The sequence below is a fragment of the Zootoca vivipara genome, chromosome 16, assembly GCF_965207765.1.
Source record: "Zootoca vivipara chromosome 16, rZooViv2.hap1.1, whole genome shotgun sequence".
In the NCBI taxonomy this organism is placed as follows: domain Eukaryota; kingdom Metazoa; phylum Chordata; class Lepidosauria; order Squamata; family Lacertidae; genus Zootoca; species Zootoca vivipara.
Window position 1 is genome coordinate 7442897 of NC_142599.1, and position 25130 is coordinate 7468026.

Below are 25130 nucleotides of genomic sequence, written 5' to 3' on the forward strand. Positions count from 1 at the left end.
TGCCAGAAGTCGCACTGCAGCCATTTTGGAACTGGGCAGAGCAGCATCAAAAGTCGCTTCTGAGCATGCTCCGCCCAGTTCCAAAATGGCCGTCGCACCAGAATAAACCGTGGAAAAACAAAAAAAAATCAGTTTTTTCAGCTAGGAACAGCTGGGAAAACGGGGATTTCCCGGGGGAAACGGAAGACTTGGCAGCTATGAATGGGTGTGGCAGACCCAAACATCTGACATTGGGGAATGCTACTCTGAGGGGACTGAACTGGGAACCTCATAAGTACACCAGAAGAGCCCTGTTGGTTCAGGCCAAAGGCCCATTTAGTCCAGCATCCTGTTCTCACAGTGGTCAGCCAGATGCTGATGGGAAACCCAGAAGCGCAAGGGCACTCTTCCCACTTCTTATTCGCAACACCTGGCATTCAGGTACAGTGGCGTACCAAGATCAGGTGGTACCTGGTGTGGAAAATTTCTTGTCACCCCACCCCCAATTGAAATTATTTAAAGAAGGAAAAATAAGATACTTACAGTTTTGCAAGTGTTATTTTCTGGTTTATTTACTTAACATTGTGAGCATAAGTACTTAAAACCTCCCCCCCCCCTAACTTTGTCCTCTGTGCTTGAGCAGGGCTGTGTGGGCGGACACGCGGCTGTGGCCTTGCTCGCCAAGCCCGCCGCACCTTTCCCTCGCTAAGCCGCCGGGGTGAGAGAAGGGTCCACTGGCGCACCTTTGCCTGTGGAGGAGCCGCCGCCGCAGCCGTGAAACAAATGTAGGCAGGGAGGGAAGATGGTGCTCCGAGTGTTGAGTGTTCGCCGCTTCCCTCTCAGGTTCCATGGTGGTGAGTGGGGAGGAAGGGGAAAGGGACGGAGGGCGGATGGGCAAATGAAGGCAGGCGGGCAGGAGCCGCCTTGCGCTGGGCTCCTCAGGGGACTTCCTTGGAGGAAGCCCCGTGGGCGACTGGCGGCTAAGCCCAAGGGAGACGCTGCGTCCCTTCAGCGTGGAACCAGGCGCACCAGAACTGCCGCCTTGCCTTTTCGACCTGCAGGTGCGGAAGGAGGGAGGGGAATCCTAGAGAAAACTGGCCATTTTGTCACCCCCTCAGTGATGACTCCTGGGTTGGTCCACACCCACACCTGGCCTGGCCTCTGCTCGCATCTGCTATATGGGTATAATAATGTAAATGAGTCTTACAGGACCGTGATATGAATTGATGAGAAGCACTCTGACACATTTATCATCGTCAAGTGCTGAGGCCCTTCGCAAAAACGTAGCAGCAAAACTCCACAGGTGCTTGTCCCCACATCCCTCACTCACTGCAGGCCAGGATGGGAAATTGTGGCCCTCTAAGCTGCTCTGTCTGAGCCTTGAGACTTTCCCTATGCTCTTCACTACTGCCTGTGGGCAGGAGTCCTAGACTCTGAGCCTTTGGAGAAGTCTCTAGCCCTCCTGGAAAGAAAGTTATGAAGCCCTATGTGTAGGTGCCCTTCCATACCCCCCAACATTTCACCAATAAAAATAGGGACGCCCTAAGGAAAAGCGGGACATTCCAGATCAAATCTGAATATGTCCTATTCCATTAAAAAAAAAATTGTCCCCTGCCCATCTGACTGGGTTACCCCAGCCACTCTGGGTAGCTTCCAACACATAATAATAATAATAATAATAATAATAATAATAATAATAAGAAGAAGAAGAAGAAGAAGAAGAACATTAAACATTAAAAAATCTTCCCTATACAGGGCTGTCTTCAGATGTCTTCTAAAGGTTGTATAGTTACTTATCTCCTTGGCTTAGGGGTAGCATAACTCCAACATCTCTCTAATGAATATAGAGACGTCCTAAGGAAAGCGGGGCATTCCGGGATCAAATCAGAAATGGAGAGAGCTTCTGCAAATCCAGGACTGTCCCTGGAAAATAGGGACACTTGGAGGGCCTGCCCTTCTAAGCAATTCATGTGAAATGAGCAAGCCTGGCTGCTCCCTCTGGTCAGTGTTATCAGCCAAGGAGTGAAGTCAGAGCTGCATTTGATAAATACCGTTATTGGAAAACTTCTCTAATTTTGTGGTATTATGCCACGCCCTCCCATGACAGACTGGCAACCCCAACACTCTCTTAAACATCAGAGTGGGCACTCACTCCGGGCCAAAAACGGTTGGCGATCCCAGCTGCAGGCATGGCATGGGTGGCCAACCTTTCGTAACTCAAGGGCCACATTTCCTCATAGACAAGAGGGGGGGCACTTGCCAGTAGTGGGTGGGAAGAGAGACAAGAAGAGCAAGGGATGTGAGCCTTGGTCATTTTTCAGGAAGTCAATATTTCAACCACACACATGCAGAGGTTTCTATGCATTGCTAGGGAATTCACAGCTCAGGGAAGTTACCTAGTTTTAAAAATCATATAAAATCAACTCCAGATTCCTCATTCCAACACTATTTTACCCTTGAAAAGGGACTCCAGGAAGTGCCCAGAGGCACTTTGTTGGCCGAACCTAATCCCATCACCAGACCCACCCAGGTGGCAGACGATGCAAAGCCAGGACCTTATTGTTCTTTCTCTGTGGATACTCAAGAAGTTCCTCTTGGTACTTATCACACATTTACGTTTGCCCTGAACCATTATCCTTAAGTTAATCTTGTTTACCAGTATGTTGATATTGTATATACCTCCCCTTTTCTGACGTTTAGCTATGTAACAGTGATGTCGGAATGACGCTTTTGAAATGCATTATGGGATTCAGGTGGGAAGTTTTAAAAGTTCTTGTAACCCTGTTCTCAGTGTTCAGTCTTGGCTTGAACCTGCTGTGCAGTAATAAACCTTGCTGTTTGCTCCGGATGGTGGCTGGACTCCTTCCTTTTCATTCCTCAGTGGACCGCGGGCTCATGCCCGACGAGCTGGGTGGCAGAGCAGCCTTGCACCCAGATTTTTCCCTAACAGCACACACACACATTTCTCCACCCATTCGAGCAAGAGCCATTATCAGAGCTCAAGGATGCTTTCTAGACAGGCAAAAGCTCAAGGAGAATGCAGAGCAAGGCCAGAGAGGCTCCCAAGGGTCAAATAGAGAGGTCGGGGCAACCCAAATGGTCAACGGCCTAGAAACAATGCCTTATAAGGAATGGCTTGGGGAGCTGGTTAAGGGGTGATATGATAGCCATGTTCAAATATATAAAAGGATGTCATATAGAAGAGGGTGAAAGGTTGTTTTCTGCTGCTCCAGAGAAGCAGACACGGAGCAATGGATTCAAGCTTCAAGAAAGAAGATTCTACCTAAACACTAGGAATAACTTCCTGACAGTAAGAGCTGTTCGGCAGTGGAATTTGCTACCAAGGAGTGTGGTGGAGTCTCCTTCTTTGGAGGCTTTTAAGCAGAGGCTTGACAGGCATATGTCAGGAATGCTTTGATGGTGTTTCCTGCTTGGCAGGGGGTTGGACTGGATGGCCCTTGTGGTCTCTTCCAACTCTATGATTCTATGATCTCTCCACCCATTTGAGCAAGAGCCATTATCAGAGCTCAAGGATGCTTTCCGGACAGGCAAAAGCTCAAGGAGAATGCAGAGCAGGGCCAGAGAGGCTCCCAAGTGTCAAGTAGGTCTGGGGCCACCTTTGCCCCCCCCCACCTGAAGGTCATCACCCCCTGCTATCGCTGGCGGATGCAAGCTGACCATGCAGATGGTCTGAGATTATCTGCTGCCCCCAAACGCCTGTGAATTAGCATAATTAGCATGTTGCAGCTAATGATCAAGAGACGCATCACCATTAAAGGGAGGATCTGAATACTAGGACAGCACCGTTCTTAACAATATGTTATGGCATAAAAATTAGATGCCGGTGACCCATAAAATCGCTGTAAGCAATGTTTTCGTTTCAACAAGTGCTTAAAAGCTCCCCCCCTTCCGTTTAGACAGAGAGAAATATAAAGAAAATAAAGCAGGAACAAAAAAATAACAAGGCTATTAATCTTTCATTAAGCTAAAGGGATGAAAAGGAATCACTTAAAGTATAGTTCTTTCTTTGCTCCGCAAGCTGGGATACCCCCTGCTAACTTCAAAAGCACTAAAAGAACTTAGTTAATATTGTTGGCTTGGAACCAGATTGTGGTTTACTTTAGGTTCTCTCCCCCCCCCTTCTTTCTACCCCTGTATGATTTCTCGCCTTCCCTGACAAAGTAAAACCCAATGAGCCAGAGAGCTGGAAAAACAACGACACGCCAATAACGTTGTGGACAGCGACTTTCTCGGTGTTCTGATATTCCCCAGCCGTTTGTCAATGGATGTGTAGAGGGTGCACCGTCCATCGATTCTGTTTGTTCTAACAGCTTCATATCAAACACGAGGTTTGGGCAGTGTGCACTGCGCTCTAATAAAGAGCCAATAGAATCAGGGTTCTGTGACCTGAATAAGGCAGATAAAAAGGATTACATTTGCATGTTTTGTAGAACCGCATTCTGCTTCCGCAGGCATTAGGGGAGGGCAAGCAGGTACCCAAAACAGTAGCACCTGCTTCCTGGCTGCACCTCTCCATCGCTCCCCAGGCTGCCTCCAGATGGCCAGGGATTCAACTGCATACCAAAACTTTGGGTTTGCAAAATTAAGAAAAGCCTCGCCAGATCAAGCCAAAGGCCCATGTAGTCCAGCATTTTGCCAATCAGATGCTCGCTAGAAGCCCACCAGTGAGTGCAATAGTCTGCTCCCCACTTGCGATTCCCACAGGGGCACAGTGTGAGGGGTGCCAGAGGGGCCACGACCTGGGCATGGATTTCTGAGGGGGAGCCGAGCAGGCTCCCCCCCCAGGAGCCCCCAGCGCAGCCTGGCTCAGTGCTCCTCTCACAGTGTTAGAGGAATCGATGCTTGCAGAGAGGAGCACCAGGCTGGGCCGCACTGGGGGGGCACCTACTTTGCACCCGCCAAGTGCTGTGTTACCTAGCGGGCTCCCCCCTGTTCAAGGTGGCAGGAGAGGATATATTGTTTATTAATATCCTTCCTAACTTGCGCTAGCATGTTCCTTTATGTAGCAGAGTTACATTCCCCCTCTTATATGCACAGCAGATAGCTGGTTGCAGGCTCGTGTGAGCCTCTCACTATTCTAGAATTCAATCTGTCTCAGATTGAATTGTGCATTCCTGGTAAGTTCCCTTGAATCCCTCCTAAAAGAATAAAGAGACGTCAACCTTTTTTTACAGTCAATCAAAGAAGTTTACTCACATCAGTTCACAGTTGGATTCCTGAAGGCAGACTTAGTTACAAATATGTACATGTGGATCTACCCCATTTGGGGGAATAATCGCAGTGCTTCTGCTAGCTTTTTGCACCGTCCTCAGGTTCACACCTTCAAATGCATTTTTATTGCATGTATCTTGGGAGGGGAAAACCATCCTTTCATTTACATTCCAAAGTCCCTCTGATATTCAACAAGATGTTGGAACATGAAACCAAGCACTTCTTCAGCTCCAGATTAGAGAGGTGCACTGGGGAGAATAAAGCAAATCAGAGTCCTCCAGCAAGTTGCTTTGAAATCAAATTCAAAAATATAGCTTTCCCATCCTGCTCTCGGTTTCCTGGAACCAACCCAGATGGACCAGCAGGATATCCCCATCATCCCTCTTCAATGTTTTGAGAGCCTTTAAATTAATAACCATTGAAGAATGCATCATGGTGTGTGTATATTGTGAAGTATTGAGAATACAATCTGGCTACAGTTCCTGGCTCCTGTTGCTTTCATGCCGTTCCACCTGAGTCCAGATTATTAATTGCATGGGGGGGACACACACACACACACACAATGGACTGTGTGAGGGCTAGATTACATTTCACAGAACTGCATGCTATGCATGTTGCATCTTGGCTAAGATGTGCACCAGGATTTTTGCCTCAGACTGCAATCCTAGAGCCACTTAACAAAGAGGAGTAAGCCCCCATTGATCTGACTGGAACTTATTTTTGAGTAGACATGTAGGATTGCACCATTAGATGAGCTTCTATCTCATATCCTCCAACTGCTCTCATTTGCAGGGGAAATATGTGTAGTAGTTGGAGCATTGGACTAGGACAGTGGTGTCCAAACTTTTTTCAAAGAGGGCCAGATTTGATGAAGTGAAGGGCCGTGAGGGCCAACCAAAGGGCCAACCAAGGTTGTTAACCTTTTTTTTAAAGGATTGAAGCTTTTTTTAGGGTTGAAGTTGTTGAGGTTTTTTTTTTAGGATTTTTAGGATTTTACCCCAGGAGATAAACTGCCACAGGGGCCGGATTAAACCGACCAATAGGCCGGATTAGGCCCCCAAAATGGACTTTGGACATGCCTGGATTAGGACAAAGGAGAATCAAATACAGTGGTACGACGGTTTAAGTACACAATTGGCTCCAGAAGTCTGTACTTAACCTGAAGTGTACTTAACCTGAAGTGAACTTTCCCATTGAAAGTAATGGAAAGTGGGTTAATCCGTTCCACACGGTCCAAGGAGTACTTAAACTGAAAGTACTCAAACTGAAGCGTACTTAAACTGAGGTATGACTGTATCTGACTCAGCCCAAATAATGATGGGGTCACTCACTTTGGGGCCAGTCATGGTTGTGCGCTAGAGATTAGTGGGGTTAATGCAAAATGATCGACTCCTGAAATATATGGTCTGGTTCCTGGGCAGCCACCGTGGGAAGGGTATTACATAAGCAAGGCACCAGAGATGAAATAGCCCTCTTCCTACTTCAGCCTTCATTAATGTGACATAGAATCATAGAATTGTAGAGTTGGAAGGGACCCTGAGGGTCATCTAGTCCAACCCCCTGCAATGCAGGAATCTCAACTAAAGCATCCATGGCAGATGGCCATTCAATCTCTGCTTCATAACCTCCAGTGAAGGTTCCTGATATTTAGTAAGAATCTCCTTTGTAACGTGAAGCCCTGGTTTGTGTTCTACCCTCCAGAGCAAGAGAAAACAAGCCCTTTAGATACAGTGGTACCTCTACTTACAAATAACTCTACTTACGAATTTTTCCACTTACAAATGGAGCTCCGTCTGCCATCTTGGATGCGGTTTAGATAGGATTTTTTCTATTTACGAATTTTTAGATAGGGTTGCTTCGACTTACGAATTTTTTTCTCTCAATGAATTCCTATGGGATTCGACTTACAATTTTTTTCGACTTACAAATGTGTGTTCGGAACGCATTAAATTCGTAAGTAGAGGTAGGTACCACTGTATTTGAAGAAGGATGTCATCTCTCCTCTCCATCTCCGCTTTTCCCAGCTAAACATACCCAGCTCCCTCAACTGTTCCTCATAAGGCTTTGTTTCCAGGCCCTGGATCATCTTGGTTGCCCTCCTTGACTTATCCCAAGAATTGGGCAGGGGGGGTCATGTTTGTTTCTCCAGGGCAATATGGAATCACAGAATCATAAAGTTGCCATATCTAGGGAGGATCTGGTCGGCAGGCACACAGGTTTCCCGGTCACAGCTTCCCCCACGCTATGAGGAGATGCATTGTCTTTCTATTTAAATTATAATAATTTCTCAGTTGGAACCTATGCATTAATTGCAAATTTTATGCAAATCTATGTCCTCCTGGGTAAACGGCCTCCCTGGTTTAGGCCAGGGGTAGCCAATGCAGTGTCCCCAAAATGTTGCTGCACTACAATTCTAATCAGCCCCATTCAGTATGACCAGGGATGATAGGAGTTGTAGTCCAGCAATATCCAGACAGTGCCATGTCAAGTTGGCTACCTCCAAGCTAGGCAGATGGTTGGGGCATGTGTGCTACAAAATATTTCAATGTATTTATTCTACTATTACTATTTGTCACAGTATAGGCCAGTTTCGTTTTCTCTCTCTTTTTTTCCACCTCAGGTGCCAAATAGGCTTGGCCCTGCCCTGCCTGTTTCCAATCCCAGTTGGGTGTTATCATCCATCCCCATTCATGTTGGCAGAAATGAGTAGCAGAAATGTGTCCATCTCCCCTACTGGCTTCCATGCCAACCTGCCCTTCCTTTTCCTGATTTGCCAGGATCGTGTTACTATAGAGCCACTAATGGCAAAATCACAGCAAGGGTCAAGATGAAAACAGCTTAGTAGTTGTATATATATAAAAAATCAATATTCACACATACACACCCTCTGCGCACACACACAAAATCCTGTTGGTGTACACCAACTGTGATTTTCAAACACGTTTATGGCTTGAGTCCTCCAGAAAGCCTTCACCCTACAACCTAGGGAGGTTCTAGAACAGGCATCCCCAAACTTCAGCCCTCCAGATGTTTTAGGCTACAATTCCCATCTTCCCCAACCACTGGTCCTGTTAGCTAGGGATCATGGGAGTTGTAGGCCAAAACATCTGGAGGGCTGCAGCTTGGGGTTGCCTGTTCTAGACATTTCCTCAGACTGGGACCACGGCCAATGTGTTGACAAGTGAGCAGTCACTGCTGAAAGCAATTTTGAAGCGGTACAGGACATTTTTCTAGCATTTGAACTGAGGAAGGATCCAATAGGACGGGTGTTCAATGCTGTAGAGCAGGCATCCCCAAACTTCGGCCCTCCAGATGTTTTGGACTACAATTCCCATCATCCCTGACCACTGGTCCTGTTAGCAAGGGATCATGGGAGTTGTAGGCCAAAACATCTGGAGGGCCGCAGTTTGGGGATGCCTGCTGTAGAGTACTTAGCCTAGGTCTCCAGTGCTTGTGGCTAAAGGCTAAACAAGATTGTTTTTCCTAGGGGCTGCTGCTCCTGCTCAGTCCACTCGCCACCCCCTGTCCCTAAGTTTCCCCACCCGGTTTGCCTCAAATCCTCACCCAAGTGAGAGAATCTGCAGGCAAATCACGAATGCATGATTGCCAGAGAGCCACAAACAGGGGACAGTATGATGTCACACCCAGTCTAAACATTTGAAACAGGAGGGGAAACAATAGAAAACCCCTCCTCCTGTCACAGCACACTTTTCTTCTTACCCACAACGGAGAAGGTCACCTACCGGTACTCTCTTCCAGAGAGCGCTCTCTATTTTGAATTGGGCTATGGACTTTTAAACTTTTTAAGATTATTGCCTGCTTGATTTCCATCACTGTATCTGTTGAATCCTGGCAAGTCTTTTGATGTGAGTAAACCTTCTATTTTTCCTGTTTACTTAGCCTAAGGATGATTTATTTGTTAAGAGGGTGAAATATACTCGGAGTCAAGAGTGAATTTCATGCTCTTTATTCAGCTCATAGTCATCAAGGAGGAGAAGAGAAGACGAATGGCTCTTTTCCCAAAACCATCTGCTTATATACATTATTTACACAATGGGCCTTGCGTGATTGGCTACTTCAGGGCTACACCTGTGGGCCAATTATATTGTGGATTGACTTTTGCCTGCAGCCTGATTGGCTGCTCCTACAGGCCAATCAGGTAACAGATTAACTTCTGCCAGCCGCCTGATTGGCTGCTCCAGCAGGCCAATCAGGTTGCGGATTCACTCCCACCTGGAGTTGGATTGGGTAGCTCCCGCTGATTCTGAATCCTATTGTTCTAGGATTCAGCTCAGTACATAACACCCCTCCCCTCTAAGTTCCAGTCCTGCCCGGGAAGTTGCATTCGTAGTCCCCAAGGTCTGCTGGCCGCCTCCGTGTGCGTTGTGGCCTGGGGTGTTCCTTGGTCAGGGGTTCTGGTTCTGGCTCGTGTTCCGAGGCTGCTGGCTGTGCCGGGGCTGTCTGGTCTGGCGCCACTGAACCACTAGGTTGTAGCTCTGGTTCCGGTGTCCTTCCAGCCTCGGGGCGCCCCTCTGTGCCTACTGCTTCTGCTTCCTCTGCCCACCCCTCTCGCTCTACAGGCCTCACTGCCCTGCTGTCCCCTTGGGACCCCTCTGTCCCGCTCTCCTCCCGGGTTCCTCCTGGGAATCGTCGCCGTATCTGGTCGCAGTGGCGGCGCCAACATTGCCCCCCTTCCGTTAGTACCTCGTACGACACGGGACCGGTCACCTTGGTGACTGTGGCGGGTACCCATGCTGGGCCTGCCCCAAAATTCTTTGCATACACTGGGTCCTGGGCCACAAATGTCCGGGGGTTCCTGCCTTTCCCCACCACTACCTCATCCTGAGCTCTGTCGGGGTGAAGTCGGTCCAGTCTAGTTGCAAGGCGCCGGCCCATTAGTAATTCAGCTGGGCTCCGGCCCGTCGTTGTGCTTGGGGTGCTGTGCTGTGCTAGAAGAAATGCGGCAAGGCGGTATTCCCAGTCCCCTTGTGTCATGCGGCGGAGGCTGTCCTTGGTGGTCCGCACCATGCGCTCCGCTTGGCCATTGGTGGCAGGGTGGAATGGTGCTGAGCGGATGTGGCGGATGGCGTTCTGCGCTGTGAAGGTCTGGAACTCCTCTGACGTGAATGCGGTTCCATTGTCCGAGACGAGGGTGTCAGGGAGCCCGTGGGTCGCAAACAGCTTACGTAGTACCCGGATGGCTGCCGCCGTAGAAGTGGATGGTACCAGTGCGACCTCCAGCCATTTGGTGTAGGAATCCACCACTATGAAGAATGTTTTTCCCTGGAAGGGGCCAGCGAAGTCCACGTGCAAGCGTGACCATGGATGTCGGGCGGACTCCCAGGGCTGGACTGGGGCCCTTGGGGGATCCGGGCGGGATTCTTGGCAGGTCTGGCAGTGTTGGACCCAGGCCTCTATCTCTCTGTCAATCCCCGGCCACCACACATAACTCCTGGCAAGGGCCTTCATCCTCACTACCCCTGGGTGTGTCTCGTGTAGGGCTGTGAGGACCCTTTTGCGGAGGGGCTGGGGAACAACAACCCTGCTTCCCCATAACAGGCACCCCTTGTGGGCCGACAGTTCATGTTTGCGGTTTGTGTAGCCAGCGAATTCTGGCCCGGGGCTGCTGCTGGGCCATCCTCGCCACACCCAGTCCAGGACCCGGGAGATGACCCTATCTTTTGTGGAATGGTGCGCAACTTCTTGTGCCTGAATGGGTCGGTCGGGAAGCAGCTCCAGGGTCATAACCTCTTGCGCAGGCGCTGGGTCGGGGCCTGTTTCTGGTAGTGGTAGCCTGCTGAGGGCGTCTGCGTGGCCCATCGCCTTCCCAGGGCGGTGGATTAGTGCATACTGGTAGCCGGCAAGGAAAATTGACCACCTGAGGACACGTGGAGACAACACTTGGGGGGTCTGCTTCTCAGGGGCAAACAGGCCAAGCAACGGCTTGTGGTCAGTCACTATGGTAAAGGGCCGCCCGTACAAGAAATCATGGAATTTTTTTACGCCCTTCACGATTGCCAGACCCTCCTTGTCAATCTGTGAGTAGTTTCGTTCGGCTGCAGCAAGCGTCTGGGAGAAGTATGCCACCGGCACCTCTCTTCCATCCGGGAGTTGGTGTCCCAGGACAGCGCCGATGCCATAGGGAGAGGCGTCGCATGCCAGCACCACTGGCAGCCTCTCGTCGAAGTGTGCTAAGACCGAGTTCGAGACGAGCAAGTCCTTGACTGCCTGGAATGCGGCCCTTTGTCGCTGGCCCCACACCCAAGGGGCCCTTTTATCTAGGAGTCTGTGTAGGGGCTCCGCTACCGCTGCCTTATGGGGAAGGAAGGCATGGTAAAAGTTCAATAGTCCCAAGAATGACTGAAGTTCGGGCTTGCTCTTGGGCGCTGGGGCCTCACAAATGGCCCGTACCTTGTCACCGGTTGGATGGACCCCTTCTGCGTCCACCTTAAATCCCAGAAAGTCCACCTGCGGCACTCCCAGTAAACACTTTTCCCGCTTCACCTTGAGGCCCGCCGTCTGGAAACGGTGCAGGACGGAGCGGAGGCGGTCCTCAAATTCCTCTGGTGTGGGCCCGGCGATCAGTACATCATCGAAGAAGGGGGTGACACCAGGAATCCCTTTAAGGAGAGAGTCCATTAGATTCTGGAATATGCCTGGTGCCACGCTAACGCCAAATTGCAGCCGCTTTACTCTGAATGCCCCTCTGTGCGTCACAATCGTCTGAGCCTCTGCTGTGGCTTCGTCCACAGGCAACTGTTGATACGCTTGGGCCAAGTCCAGTTTGCCAAAGATTTTTGACCCAGCCAGGGTGGCGAGGACATGGCTGACCACTGGCACTGGGTATGCATGGGCCGTGAGAGCCTTGTTTATGGTGCATTTGTAGTCTGCACAGATGCGGACCGAACCGTTAGGCTTGACGGGTGTGACAATTGGAGTTTCCCAGGGGGCGTTGGGCACCGGCTCCAGCACTCCTTGCTCCACGAGCCGGTCCAATTCCTCGTCTATGCGGGGTTTCAGGGCAAACGGGACCCGGCGGGCCTTGTGCCTGATGGGTCGTACAGCGGGGTCTAGCTGTAGGGCAATGGGGGGTCCTGTATATCGTCCCAATGCCCCATCGAAAACCCCTGGAAACTCTTTGCATATGGCGTCCACGTCCACTTGTAAGCTAGTGCGGTTCACCCCGGTAACGGCTAGCCCCAGAGGTCCAAACCATGCCAGTCCCAGTAAGCTAACGTAGGGGCCCTTAACTACCAGCAAGTCCAATTGTTGCTTTCGCCCTCGATATTGCACCCTGAAGGTCCCCACCCCCATTGTAGGGACCTTACGTTTCTGGAAGTCCCGGAGGGTGAATGGGGCCGGCCTTAGTTTGGGACCCCCATTAGGGCACAGTTCCCTTAATGTTCGGGCCGAGATTATGGATAGAGTTGAACCCGTGTCCAGCTCCATGCGGCATGGGGCTCCCTCTATCTGTACCTCTATATAAATTTTCTCTGTGCTGGGATGGGGCAACTGGAATACCTGGTAGTCCGTGATCTCCGTCGAGTTGCCTTGGTGCATGGTGCCGTGTGACCTGGGGCTCCTGGGTCGGTCATCTGATGCTTGTCGACGGGTGAGTCGAGCCCGACACACCCGGGCGATGTGTCCCAATTTTCTGCACTGCCTGCACTCTGCGTTGCGGAAACGACAGGTCCTCCTCTCGTGGTTCTCCCCGCAGCTTGCACAGTTCCCTCCTTCTCGTCGAGGCTGCTGTGGTGTGTGTGCTGCTTGAGTGCGCCGCTGTACTCGGTGTACTTCCTCCCTGTCAGATTCGGATTCGTCGGTGAGGTCTTCGTGGTAGACCCTCGGTTGGGATGGCGGGGCCGGTCGTGCCTCTTGCGTTGACCTCTCGGCGGCTTCGGTTGCCAGGGCTTCCTCCAGAGCAATCTGGAACGTGAGGTCTTTTTTGGCGTAGAGGCGTCGTTGCAACATCTCGTCCCTCAGGCCACCGACGAGGCGGTCACGAAGCATGTTCTCCAATTCTGAGAAGTTGCATAACCGGGCGGCTTGGCGGAGGGAGGTCACAAACCCAGTTATGGTTTCCCCCGGGGCTTGCCGTTTTGCGTAGAAGGCATTTCGGCAAGCTACCACCGAGGGCTGTGGTGAGAAGTGCTCCTTCAGCCGTTCCATTATTGTTTTGTAAGAGACGGTAGCGACATCTCTAGGTGCAAGGAGAGCCCGGGCGATTTCAAACGTCTCCTCTCCACAGACGCTGAAGAATGTCGCCCTCTTCATGGCATCGTTGGTGACTTCTTTCGCTTGCAGGAGGAAGTTGAAACGGGCGGCGTACCCTTCCCAGTCTCCTGATGCTGGTTTGAATGGCGAGAAGCTGCTGTCGGTTGCCATTCTGGGTTCCTTGGGTCCTGGAGCTGAAGCCTGGATGCACGGTGCGATGCAGCGGTGCAGCAGGTGGCGGTGCTGCGGTGCAGTGCGTGGTGGCGGTCAGCTCAGCAGGATCCCACCTTCGTCGCCAGTGAAATATACTCGGAGTCAAGAGTGAATTTCATGCTCTTTATTCAGCTCATAGTCATCAAGGAGGAGAAGAGAAGACGAATGGCTCTTTTCCCAAAACCATCTGCTTATATACATTATTTACACAATGGGCCTTGCGTGATTGGCTACTTCAGGGCTACACCTGTGGGCCAATTATATTGTGGATAGACTTTTGCCTGCAGCCTGATTGGCTGCTCCTACAGGCCAATCAGGTAGCAGATTAACTTCTGCCAGCCGCCTGATTGGCTGCTCCAGCAGGCGAATCAGGTTGCGGATTCACTCCCACCTGGAGTTGGATTGGGTAGCTCCCGCTGATTCTGAATCCTATTGTTCTAGGATTCAGCTCAGTACATAACAGAGGGAAACATAGAAGGGAGGTGATCTATGCCTTCCTAAGCATCCTTGGATGTTACAATTGTTCTCGGACAGGGGTGGCCAACTCATAAGAAACTGCGATCTACTCACAGACTGGCAGTGATCTACCCCCTTTTGGGGGGTTCAGGTCAAAGTCGTTGAGCTTTTTTTAGGGAAGAAGAGGGAAGCCCGTTTCTTGGGTGTTCAGCTCAAAGTTTTTGAGCTTTTTTTATTAGGAAGGACAGCCCTGTTGTGTGGGGTTCAGGTCAAACTTGTTGAGCTTTTTTTAGGGAAGAGGGAAGGCCCGTTTTGGGTGTGTGTGTGAAGGGCCAAAATGTTGAGGTTTTTTAGGGGAGCCCAAGTTGTTCCGCTTCTTTGGGGGGAGCCACTGATCTACCAGTGATCTACCACAGACGTCCAGTGATCTACCGGTAGATCACGATCTACTTGTTGGATGTGCCTGTTCTAGGAGGTTACGCAGCCTCTTCTCTAAAAGCTTCCAGAGATAAGCTGCACATGGATGGTGATATTACTCTCCTGAAATAGGTGCTTGTATTCTTACACAAGAAGAGGAAGGATAATTAATGGGGGCGGGGGGAATATACTACCCTACTCATCAAAATCCACACAGCAACCTGCTTCCCTCTCAGCTTGCTGCATGTTTAACACAGTGGAGTTCCTCCAGCGATATTTAATGGAGGAACCCTATGTTCTCATCTCTGGGGCTCAGTCAATACTCTGACAGATGCATTTTGGACCTGCTGAAGTTTCCAGAGGGCCGCACACCTCCAAAGGATCATCTTAAGGCCCCCAAATCCACATTACCCAGTCAGGATGACCATGAATTCACCCTTCGTAGGCAGCCTGAGCCTGACCTATTACAAACACAGTTCCTCGGTGTAATTGCCCAATTAGCTGGTAAGTGTCATTTTTTTCCTACACAAACTTATTATTAATTTTTAGATGGATCACAGATTTTTAAGCAACGCTCTTCTCAGATGCAAGAACAATATTCTCAAAGAGGCTTTTTTCTTTTCTGTTTTTTTAGTGGTCGCTAAACATGTAATTTCCCCCTGTCTTCGGCAAATTGTGTGTTTCGGCCTAATGAATTCCAAACAAATCTGATAACTTTGTTCCTCGCGGAATAACTGCAGCAAAATAATGAGATGCTCCAGCATCTTCTTACGCTTTTGTCCAAAGTGGAACGCTCTCCTAATTCACATAAAGTGGGGCCTTGCGCTCCTGATTAGTCAATTTTGGCTTCAATGACTTCTCTTCCTTTCAGGATAAGGAGAAAATTATCCCACTGCCGCACTTTTGATTCACTGTATAACGATTTCTGTCCTGGCTCGTAATCGCCTCCATCATGAAGGGAAGTTCTATTATCACCGTTTAAAAGGGAAGAGAGGTCCTGGTTTGCCTCTTTTAAAATATTATCATTAGGCTTAAGCGTGTTAATAAAAGTCAGCCCAGCAGTCTAGGCACTCTCTCTGCCGCATGCTCTCTTTTTAGCTTGTTAGACCTCCAACCAGACACCTGAAAGGGAAGGGAAGGGATGAAGAAAGAAGACAGAGTGAGATTCAGAGGAGCAAGAAGAAAAGCGATTCCAGGCGGAGTGAAACAAAAGGGAAAAGATGTCCCCGTTTGTTTGCTCCCACCAAATTTGCCTCTACTCAGTTCAAGAGTAACACCTCTGTTCAGGTCAGCGATTCATTAAAATGCAATCAAGTGGTGTCACTTCTGCAAGTTGAGATGTACCCCCTTGGGGAAGAAAGGACGGCTCGACTCAGAAGAACCCTCATTAAAGGGAACCTTCAAAAGGCCATTGATGTCCACAGGAGCATTTCCATAGACTTCAATGGGGCTTGGGAACGGTCCGATTGCGTATCACCGCAAAAAGTGTGCAGCGTTTTGAAACCCAGCTCTGTGAAGTGCCGGTGTTTCGTTTGGCAACCAGAATCGTCAGAATGATGAAACCCCTTTATGTCCTTCTGAGGCCTGATTCTGAGGACTTAACTACAGAGGGCATTTACCGTGAGTAAACACGGAATAGACGTCAGGTTTTGGTTTCGACATGGTCTATAAATGAAGATGCTGGGGAGAAATAGGGATTTGGGTATCTCAAGAAGGTGTTGCATTGTAACTAAGAGGCATATATGGCCCCGGTTGCATTTAATAAAGTGCAAAATAGAGACGGGTGCTTTAGGGACCAGCAACTGGAGGAACTCCAGTTAAATCTGGCCTGCTACAGTATACCAGCTGGCCCCTCTGTAGTGGTGGGAGAGAAATTTGATTGCTTGCACTCAAAGTCAGACCTATGCTTGGGGGAAGCATGCATTGAAACACACATGTTAGTGAAAATATATAGGAAATTAAGAACCAATTCAACCACCCTCAGGTTGCATTTGCATCCCCTCCAAAAGAGCTCCACACCTACCTATCAATCCTCCTCAGTTCTCTTTTTTGGTCGCGGTAGAGTGTGACAGACAGATACCACTTGGAAACTATCCTTTTTGTACATCGGGGTAGGGGAACATTTCCAACCCAAGGCCCCTCCTGGGCAACCTTCTGAGGACCGCATGCCAGTGGTGGGCAGGGCTAGAGTGAAAAATAGGCAAGTTCTACACTCACTCTCACACACTGCTCTGTCCTCCATTCTGACAAGCCAGATACACTACCAGCAGTGGCGTGCGGTCAGTGGACTGGGGGACTAGGCCAGTGGTTCCCAACAGGTCGTCCGCGGACCCCCAGGGGTCCGCGAGCTATGCCAGAGGGGTCCGCAAGATGCTAAAAAATATATTAAATATATTTCGTATGATAACAGATTTTTTGTTTCGGCCGCTTCCTGCATGAGCAGAGTCTAGCGCAAAACTAGAATTAGATAGAGGCAGTAGTTCTGCTGTATGCCGTTAGGTGGCGCTTTACAAACACTACTGTTTTGCAAAGAGGCAGCGCGCATTCTACTAACGCTCACCTCCCCAAGATGCTTTGCACGCGTCGGCTTCATTTGTGCGCTACTGCGCAGGTACCCTGTCTTCTCCATTCCCCTCCCTCCTCCCTGGCGCGTGCTGCCTCTTTGCAAAACAGTAGTGTTTGTAAACAAAGCGTTGTTTTTCGCGGAAGCTACAGTTCGCGTAGTTAAAAATGGGCCGTTGGTTAAAAAGTGGTTCATCTCATTAAGAACTGAAAAGTAAAACTAACTGTATACTGATGGAATACTCTGTTGTAACTGTAAAAAAACGTATAAATATAAAATATAAAAAGACTCTTAATTTGGCTCTCACTTTTTAATTTTAGGATTAGGAATTAATGGGGGTCCTTGTCACAATAGCGGCTCGATGAGGGGTCCCCGAGAAAATTTTGTTGGGAACCCCTGGACTAGGCTATTCCCCTAAAGATATCCCGGGTGCCTCCTTCCCAAAGCCCAGGAAGCTTTTGCCCAGCTTAGGGAGGGAGGTGAGATGCTCATGTGCATGGCTCCCCCCCCCAATCACTCTCACAAGCTGGTGCCACTGGCATTAGCTGTTCCCCTATGAAAAATGTCACTGCACGCCACTCGTTATCAGAGTTCAAACCTTGTGCTGTGAAACAGGACCAGTTAGGGGTGTGGCTTGGGGCAGTAGCGTAGGAAGGGAGGGCTTGGGGGGGGATCACCGGGCTCAACAACATTTGGTGATCTCCCCCCGAAAGCTCAACAACTTTGGGCGATCTCTCCGCCCCAGGAGCCGGTGGAGGTTGCTTATGCTGGTGGCATGGGCACTGGCGGAGGAAGAGGGGGCGGGGGGAGCGCACCGCCCCCAGCACCACGATCCAGGTGGGGTGCCATCGCGGCTGCCCCCCCCGCATGCTGGGTGCCATGCCCCCGCAGGCAGCGCACCATACCCCTGGGACATAAGCCACGCACCTGCGGGCGCGCCACACCCCCCAGGACACGCGCCAGCCACACCCCCGCCTGCTTTCCGCTCCCGGTGCTGGAAAGAAAAACACGAAAGAAAAAAAACAAAAAACCAACAACAACTTAAAAAGCAATAAAACACATTAAAAAACAATAACATAACAATAAAGGAAAAAACAGACATCTAAATACAAATCCAAATTTCTTTAACATTGTATATAGGGACCTCCTCGGGTTCCCTCCATCTGCGCTTCATTTCATTTTTATCTTTTAGCAATTTCCAATGCATTTTTATATATATTTCTTAAAATTTCAAATCTATCCTTTCTATATACTTCACTTAGACTTCAAATCCTCAGCATCTATACAATTCTAAATCTATTCTTGATATACAATTTTTGCATATTTTTTCAAATAGGTTTTAAAATCTTTCCACTCTTCTTCTGTCGCTTCTTCTCCCCGGTCGCGGATTCTTCCGGTCATCTCAGCCATTTCCATGTACTCCATTATCTTCATTTGCCAATCGTCCACTGTTGGTAATTCATGAGATTTCCAGTTCTTAGCTAGCAAAACTCTTGCCGCCGTTGTGGCATACATAAAAAAGTTGACATTTTTCTTCGGAATCTCTCTCCCGACTATACCCAATAGAAAAGATTCTGGTTTCTTACTGAATGTGTTTTTCAACACTTTCTAGATTTGGGAACCTTTTTAGCCTGGTGGGCCAGATCATCATCTCCCCTCACCCAATGAGCCAACTTCAGCAGCTGGGCTGGACCACCTACCAGTCAATCATCTGGCATCCAAATGACTTCAGGTGATTGGCAGGTAGGTAAGTGGTCTCTCCCACCAGTCAAAGTTGATCCATGGCAGTGGATGGAGAATCCCGCAAGCAGAGCCGAACTCCCCATACATCCATTGATGCATGTTGTGTTCAATCCTGCTTTCTGCGGGCTTCAGGTACCAGCAGCTCATTTTTATTTTTTATTAAAGAGCTCTCTCACACACAAACCCCCTATATATATGTGCCAGCATTGCTTCCGTATCCCTGGCTCTTTCACAAAAGAAAATCCTATTAACTACTTGACACAAACAGAACATTTTACATCATATTTTCCCCCTTGAAACTTGATCAAAAGGTTGGCATTTCTTTTTAATATTATGTCTGCCCAGCTTTGCCCCCCCCCCTTTTCCCCTGTAGGGGTTAGTATTTATTCCGGGATCATAAATATTTTAAAAGTATGTGGACTCTTCATGTGCTTTGTCTGACAATCATTTTTTTGTTATTTCAAACTGGACTTGGATATGGGTATCTTACTGGAGGAAAAGAAGAGAAAAAGAGGGAAAGATTCTGCCCTTCCTTCTCTTTCAAAACCAGCTTTGAAAAAATAAAATAAAATAAAACATTGTGAACTGAAATGGCTCTTATTTGAAAGTTTAACTTTTTCTTTCATCAATTTATAATCAGAGTTCTTCTGGTATGTTTGATTCCTGACAAATAATGATAAAAGTCATGTGCCCCCCCTTGCTAATGAGATGATAAAACAGCAGGGATCAAGTTTTTAATTACTAGAGGCTACGCATTGGAGAGGTACCAATGATATTTTCGACTGCATCTCTAAGTTGTAACTTCAGGCTTACGACAGTCCTGCTGTGTTCCTCTGCCTTTGATGCTCACTCATCTTTGTCTCCCGAGAACGTACAAAAACTTTGAGCCTGGATCCTGGGGGTGGGGGGTGGCTTGCAATTATTGCCATAGCCTGCTACAGGTTCCCCTGTCAGCTGTCCTCTCTCTCAGCGAGGGCTCCTTCATGCTGCCCGTTTATAATGGAAAGGAAAATGGGGTGTTCAGGGTCACCCTGATCTAGCAAAGAGCTCGTGTCAGAGCTGAGCCACCGGCAAGTGTCCGAGGGGAGCTAGGAAATGTCCTAAGTTGCCAAGTACACAACAAAAGCCCTACTGGATCAGGCCAAAGGCCCATCTAGTCCAGCATCCTGGATTACTCTGGGGAAACCCACAAGCGGGATCTGAGCGAAACAGAACTCTCCATCTCAAATCAGTCTCCGGCCCTTTGAGATCACTGCTGTCACATACCCTCCAACATTTTCCCGATGAAAATAGGGATGTCCTATTCCATTATTATTATTATTATTATTATTATTATTATTATTATTATTATTATTATTATTGCCCCGTCCATCTGACTATGTTGCCCCAGCCATTCTGGGCAGCTTCCAATTTGTAGAAAACCATAATAAAACATAAATTAGTGTTTTAGTTTATAAATAAACAGATATAATATAAAAATAAACAGAGAACCTGTGAATCGCCCCGAGACCCCCGGGTATAGGGCAGTATATAAATTCCATAAATAATAATAATAACACCCAAATGACGCTGACACAAAAATCTCACACATACACTATGTAAAAGAATGAATGTTTACTACCCCCCTTCTTATACTGTATACAACAGGGGTCCCCAAACTAATGCTCGGGGGCCAGATGCGGCCCAATCACCTTCTAAATCCGGCCCGCGGACGGTCCGGGAATCAGCATGTTTTTACATGAGTAGAATGTGTCCTTTTATTTAAAATGCATCTCTGGGTTATTTGTGGGGCATAGGAATTTGTTCATATTTCCCCCCAAAATATAGTCCGGCCCCCCACAAAGTCTGAGGGACAGTGGACCGGCCCCCTGCTGAAAAAGTTTGCTGACCCCTGGTATACAACATTTTTAAAAAATAAAATAAAAAACATTAAACATTTTTTTAAAACTTCCCTATACAGGGCTGCCTTCAGATGTCTTCTAAAGGTTGTATCTCACCAGCTTGGGGGGGTCACATAACTCCATACCCTCCAACATCTTCCCAATGGATATGTCCTAAGGAAAAGCAGGACATTCCAGGATCAAATCAGAAACCAGGACAGCTTCTGTAAATCAGGGACTGACCCTGGAAAATAGGGACATTCAGAGGGTCTGCAGTGGCTCTCCACTGGAAGGGTCTGCTATTATTGCCAACTGCTCCATCTCTTTCTCTGCACTGCTACCAAATCACTCGCAAATGAGCAAGCAGGCAGTGGCACCTGCCAGTCTTCTTTCTCACTTCCACTGTGTTCTGGGCTGGAGTGAAAGGCAAGTAAACGAGTATGTTGCAATGGTGAAGCTGAGGAACAGGTCCAGGGGGCTCTTGCTGGTGGGCCCTCTTCTGGGATGTGGACGCTTGCCAGATGCTCAGGCAGCCACCCTGGCACAATCCAAACCAGGCAGGGTTCAAGATCCAAGACAGCCATCAACAAAAGGGAGCAGGTCTTTAGGTGGTGTCTGTACAGAGAAGGCAGGCGCTGGGGCCAAAGCTTTATAGTTGCTCATTTGCCTTCAGAGGAGGGAGGGGGGGAATGACCATTGCACACTTAAAATGGGTTTAACAGGCATTCTTTCTTCCCAGAGAATCATGGGGGATGGGAGCATGGCTGGGAAGATGGAGTTTTCAACTCAACAATGCCCCCGGATCCTTTGGAGGAAGTCCATGGCCACAGTGATACATGCGATGGTCACCTCTAGGCTTGATTATTGTAACTCGCTCTACGCGGGGCTGCCCTTGAAACTGACCCAGAAACTCCAGCGGGTGCAGAATGCCGCGGCGAGACTCCTTACGGGGTCCCAGCCGCGGGATCACATTCATCCAGTGCTTTACCAGCTGCGCTGGCTCCCGGTGGAGTACAGGATCAGGTTTAAGGTGCTGGTTTTGACCTTTAAGGCCTTATGCAGCTTCGGACCCTCGTACCTACGGGACCGCCTCTCCCGGTATGCCCCTCAGAGGACGTTAAGGTCCACAAATAATAACATACTGGAGATCCCGAGTCACAAGGTGGTTAGGCTGGCCTCGATCAGGACCAGGGCCTTCTCAGTACTGGCCCCGACCTGGTGGAACACTCTGTCTCAGGAGACTAGGGCCCTGCGAGATTTGTCATCTTTTCGTACGGCCTGCAAGACAGAGCTGTTCCGCTTGGCCTTTGGACTGACGCAGTCTGACCCCGGGATTACCCTCCCCTAAGGTTTTATCTTATAATGGTTTTATCTTATTTGTAGATTTTTAATTTTAAAACGGAATTTTAACATTGTATTAATCTGCATTTTAATTGAATTGTTTCTTTTATACCTGCATTGATATTTTTGTTGTTAGCCGCCCTGAGCCCGGTCTTGACTGGGAAGGGCGGGGTATACATAAAAGTATTATTATTATTATTAAAGTGATACATGTTTATGGAGGAAAGATGTCCGTTCCACTACAGTCCAGCTTCTGACAAAAACGAAATCATAAGAATGCAAGAAGAGGCTGCTGGATCCAGAGGCGGAAAAAGCTGCTCCGGTAGCCAGAGCGGTGCCCGCAGGGGTGGAGCTAGCTGCCCACGGCGAGCATCCTGGGGTTGCGCTGGCCACGGCGAGCATCCCGGGAGAGGGCGCCAGCTGCGGCGAGCGTCGGAGCGATGTAACCCCCCTCAGGGATGACACTCGGGGCGGACCGCACCCCCCCCCGCACCGCCCTTTCTCCGCCAGTGGCTGGATCAGGCCAATGGCCCATCTAGTTCAGCATCCTGTTCTCACAGTTGCCTATGGAAAGCACACAAGCAGGACCTGAGCACATGAGCACTTTCTCCCCTTCTGTGGTTCCCAGAAGCTGGCATTCAGATGCATTATTGCCTCCTGCTGTGGCAGAACAGCTTAGCCATCATGACTAGTGGCCATTGACAGTCTTCTCCTCCACAAATGTGTCTAATCCTTTTTTTAAGCCATCCAAGTTGGTGGCCATTGGTGCCTCCTGGCGGGGTGAGTTCCATAGTTTAACTTTCCATAGTTTATTATGTATTGATATGCAGACTGAAAACAACAGGAGCAGCCAGTTGTATTAACTGGGCTGCTTTTCATTCCAGACATGGAACTGATAAGTGAAGACACGGGCAATTTTCGCTCCTGTTTCCATCAGAATTCATTGCCATCCCTATTTGAAATGCAGCTCCCTTCTTCCCTGACCATTGTCCGAGCTGGCTGTGAATGATGGAAGTTGAGGTCCAGCAACATCTTGGGACTCAGCCTTGAAGGACACTGATTTGAATCGCACACACACACTTGCAAATGTGAAGTGCCTGGGGAGAGGGTGGAGATAGAAATATGGTATGGAACATAAGTTACATTTTGAGAATTATTCAACAATTGCTAATACGGAAATGTGCCCTTAATACATTACATAATGTACCATGAAATGAAATGGACCACAAAATGTAAATATAATCTAAACAGCAGGAATCGCTCTGTTCTTTAATGATCTGCTCACTGAAATATTTTTAAAGCATTTAAGAGATGTTTGCAAAATTGGAGTTTGCAATACTTCAGCAGAGGGATAAACGATTCTTATTTTACTTAGGGAATCGTTAGAGTGGATTTGATAGCATCGACTCCATCAAGGGCTATATTAATCACAAGAAAAGGCAATGAATTATCTAGTATTAGTACTTGACAGTTGAGACTGGATCATCCCGAAGTTGAAGACATTAAAAAATGAAACAAAACTGTAAAGTATTGGTCAGAAACCAGCTTAGCCAGAGAGCTGTTTGAAAAAAGAGTGAAGATTAGTCAGCGAAAACTCTAACCTCTCCAATGAGTCTTCCAGTCACCAGTCTATTGCTTTCCCCTCTGAACTGGAGGGCCAAGTCATGGGTAGGCAAACTAAGGCCCAGGGGCTGGATCCGGCCCAATCACCTTCTAAATCCAGCCCACGGACAGTCAGGGAATCAGTGTGTTTTTACATGAGTAGAATGTGTCCTTTTATTTAAAATGCACCTCTGGGTTGTTTGTGGGGCATAGGAATTCATTCTCCCCCCCCTTCAAAATATAGTCTGGCCCCCCACAAGGTCTGAGGGAAAGTGGACCCCCCCCCGCTGGAAAAGTTTGCTGACCCCTGTCCTAAGGCATCACCCAGGGGTAGGCTGGGTGGCGCAGGGCGCCAGGGCGCCGTGCCAGCAGGGGGCATAGCTGCCAAGTTATCCCTTTTTTAAAGGGATTTTCCCTTATGCTGAATAGGCTTCCTCGTGAGAAAAGGGAAAACTTGGCAGCTATGGCAGGGGGGCACCGTGCGGCAATGCCACGTGGAAGCTGTGCTGCGCCCACCAGGACGGGCGCGCCAGAGCGATCTCTGCACCATGGCGCTAGGGTGCCTGGCATGCTTGAGACGGCCCTGGCATCACCTCTTAGGAGCTGCATAGTGGGGGGGGGGGTTGGCAGAGAGCCCAACAGTAGGTGGCACCAGAGTCAACAGCTCCCTGTCCTCCTCTGCCCAGCTCTTCAAGGGACAAAACTGGAGGAAGCCAACAAGCAATGCCACCCTCTGGGCAGGATGTGAGTTAAGAAGCCTGGTAGGTGGAGGAGATCAGAGCAGAATGAGGTTGGTAGGACAGGGCCTCATTTCCCCAAACAGATCATCCTCCATTGGCTTAATGGCATAGTTTGTGCCCTGGGGCTGCTTCATTTTAATGTTCACTGCTAGCATTTCTGGTTGGGTTGTTTTTGCTCCTATGGTTCTGAGAGACCAAGGCTCAAATCCCCTCTTAGCCATGAAGTCCGCGGTTGGGTGACCTTGGGCTGGCAACATTAACCCCACCGTGTGGGAACCCCTTGCAGGCGACCACTGTGCCTGGAGACATTCAGTCATGTCGTGCATCCATAGCAAAGACCAGAGGAGGAATAACCTCTGGGAGGATCACAGAGAGAAGTTACCCATGGTGCATCTGCAGAACCAGATGCCTTCATCTGCCCCAGAGGTGAATTTAGGGGAGCACGACCGGTTGACCCACAAGGGGCGCTGAGTTGAGAAGGCCCCACAGGGGGCATTACAACAACTTAGAATGGAGGGCGAGAGGCGGGGGGGTGCGCCAAATTTTGGTGTTGCACCGGGTGTCGCCGAAATTTGGAAACTCAAAGCTCACCGCTGTCTGCCCCAGGTGCAACAAAACATATCTCGCCCATATTCATAGCTGTCAAGTTCTCCCTTTTTTAAAAGGGAAATTCCCTTATGCTGAATAGGCTTCCTCGCGAGAAAGGGGAAAACTTGACAGCTATGAGCTATGCCCATATTGATCTCTACC

General features: G+C 49.0%; 1 protein-coding gene across 3 annotated transcripts in view; it reads left to right on the top strand.

Annotated features, from left to right (window-relative positions):
• Positions 1 to 8919: 8919 nt before the first annotated feature.
• Positions 8920 to 25130, top strand: part of PIWIL1 (piwi like RNA-mediated gene silencing 1) — a 57333-nt gene continuing 41122 nt past the window's right edge. For 2 of the 3 annotated variants that reach the window (XM_088659561.1, XM_088659556.1), the window contains exon 1: positions 8920 to 9077. The gene's annotated coding sequence lies outside the window, so the exon portion shown is untranslated. The remainder of the gene's footprint in view (positions 9078 to 25130) is intronic. The other variant, XM_088659562.1, reaches the window with a different exon arrangement.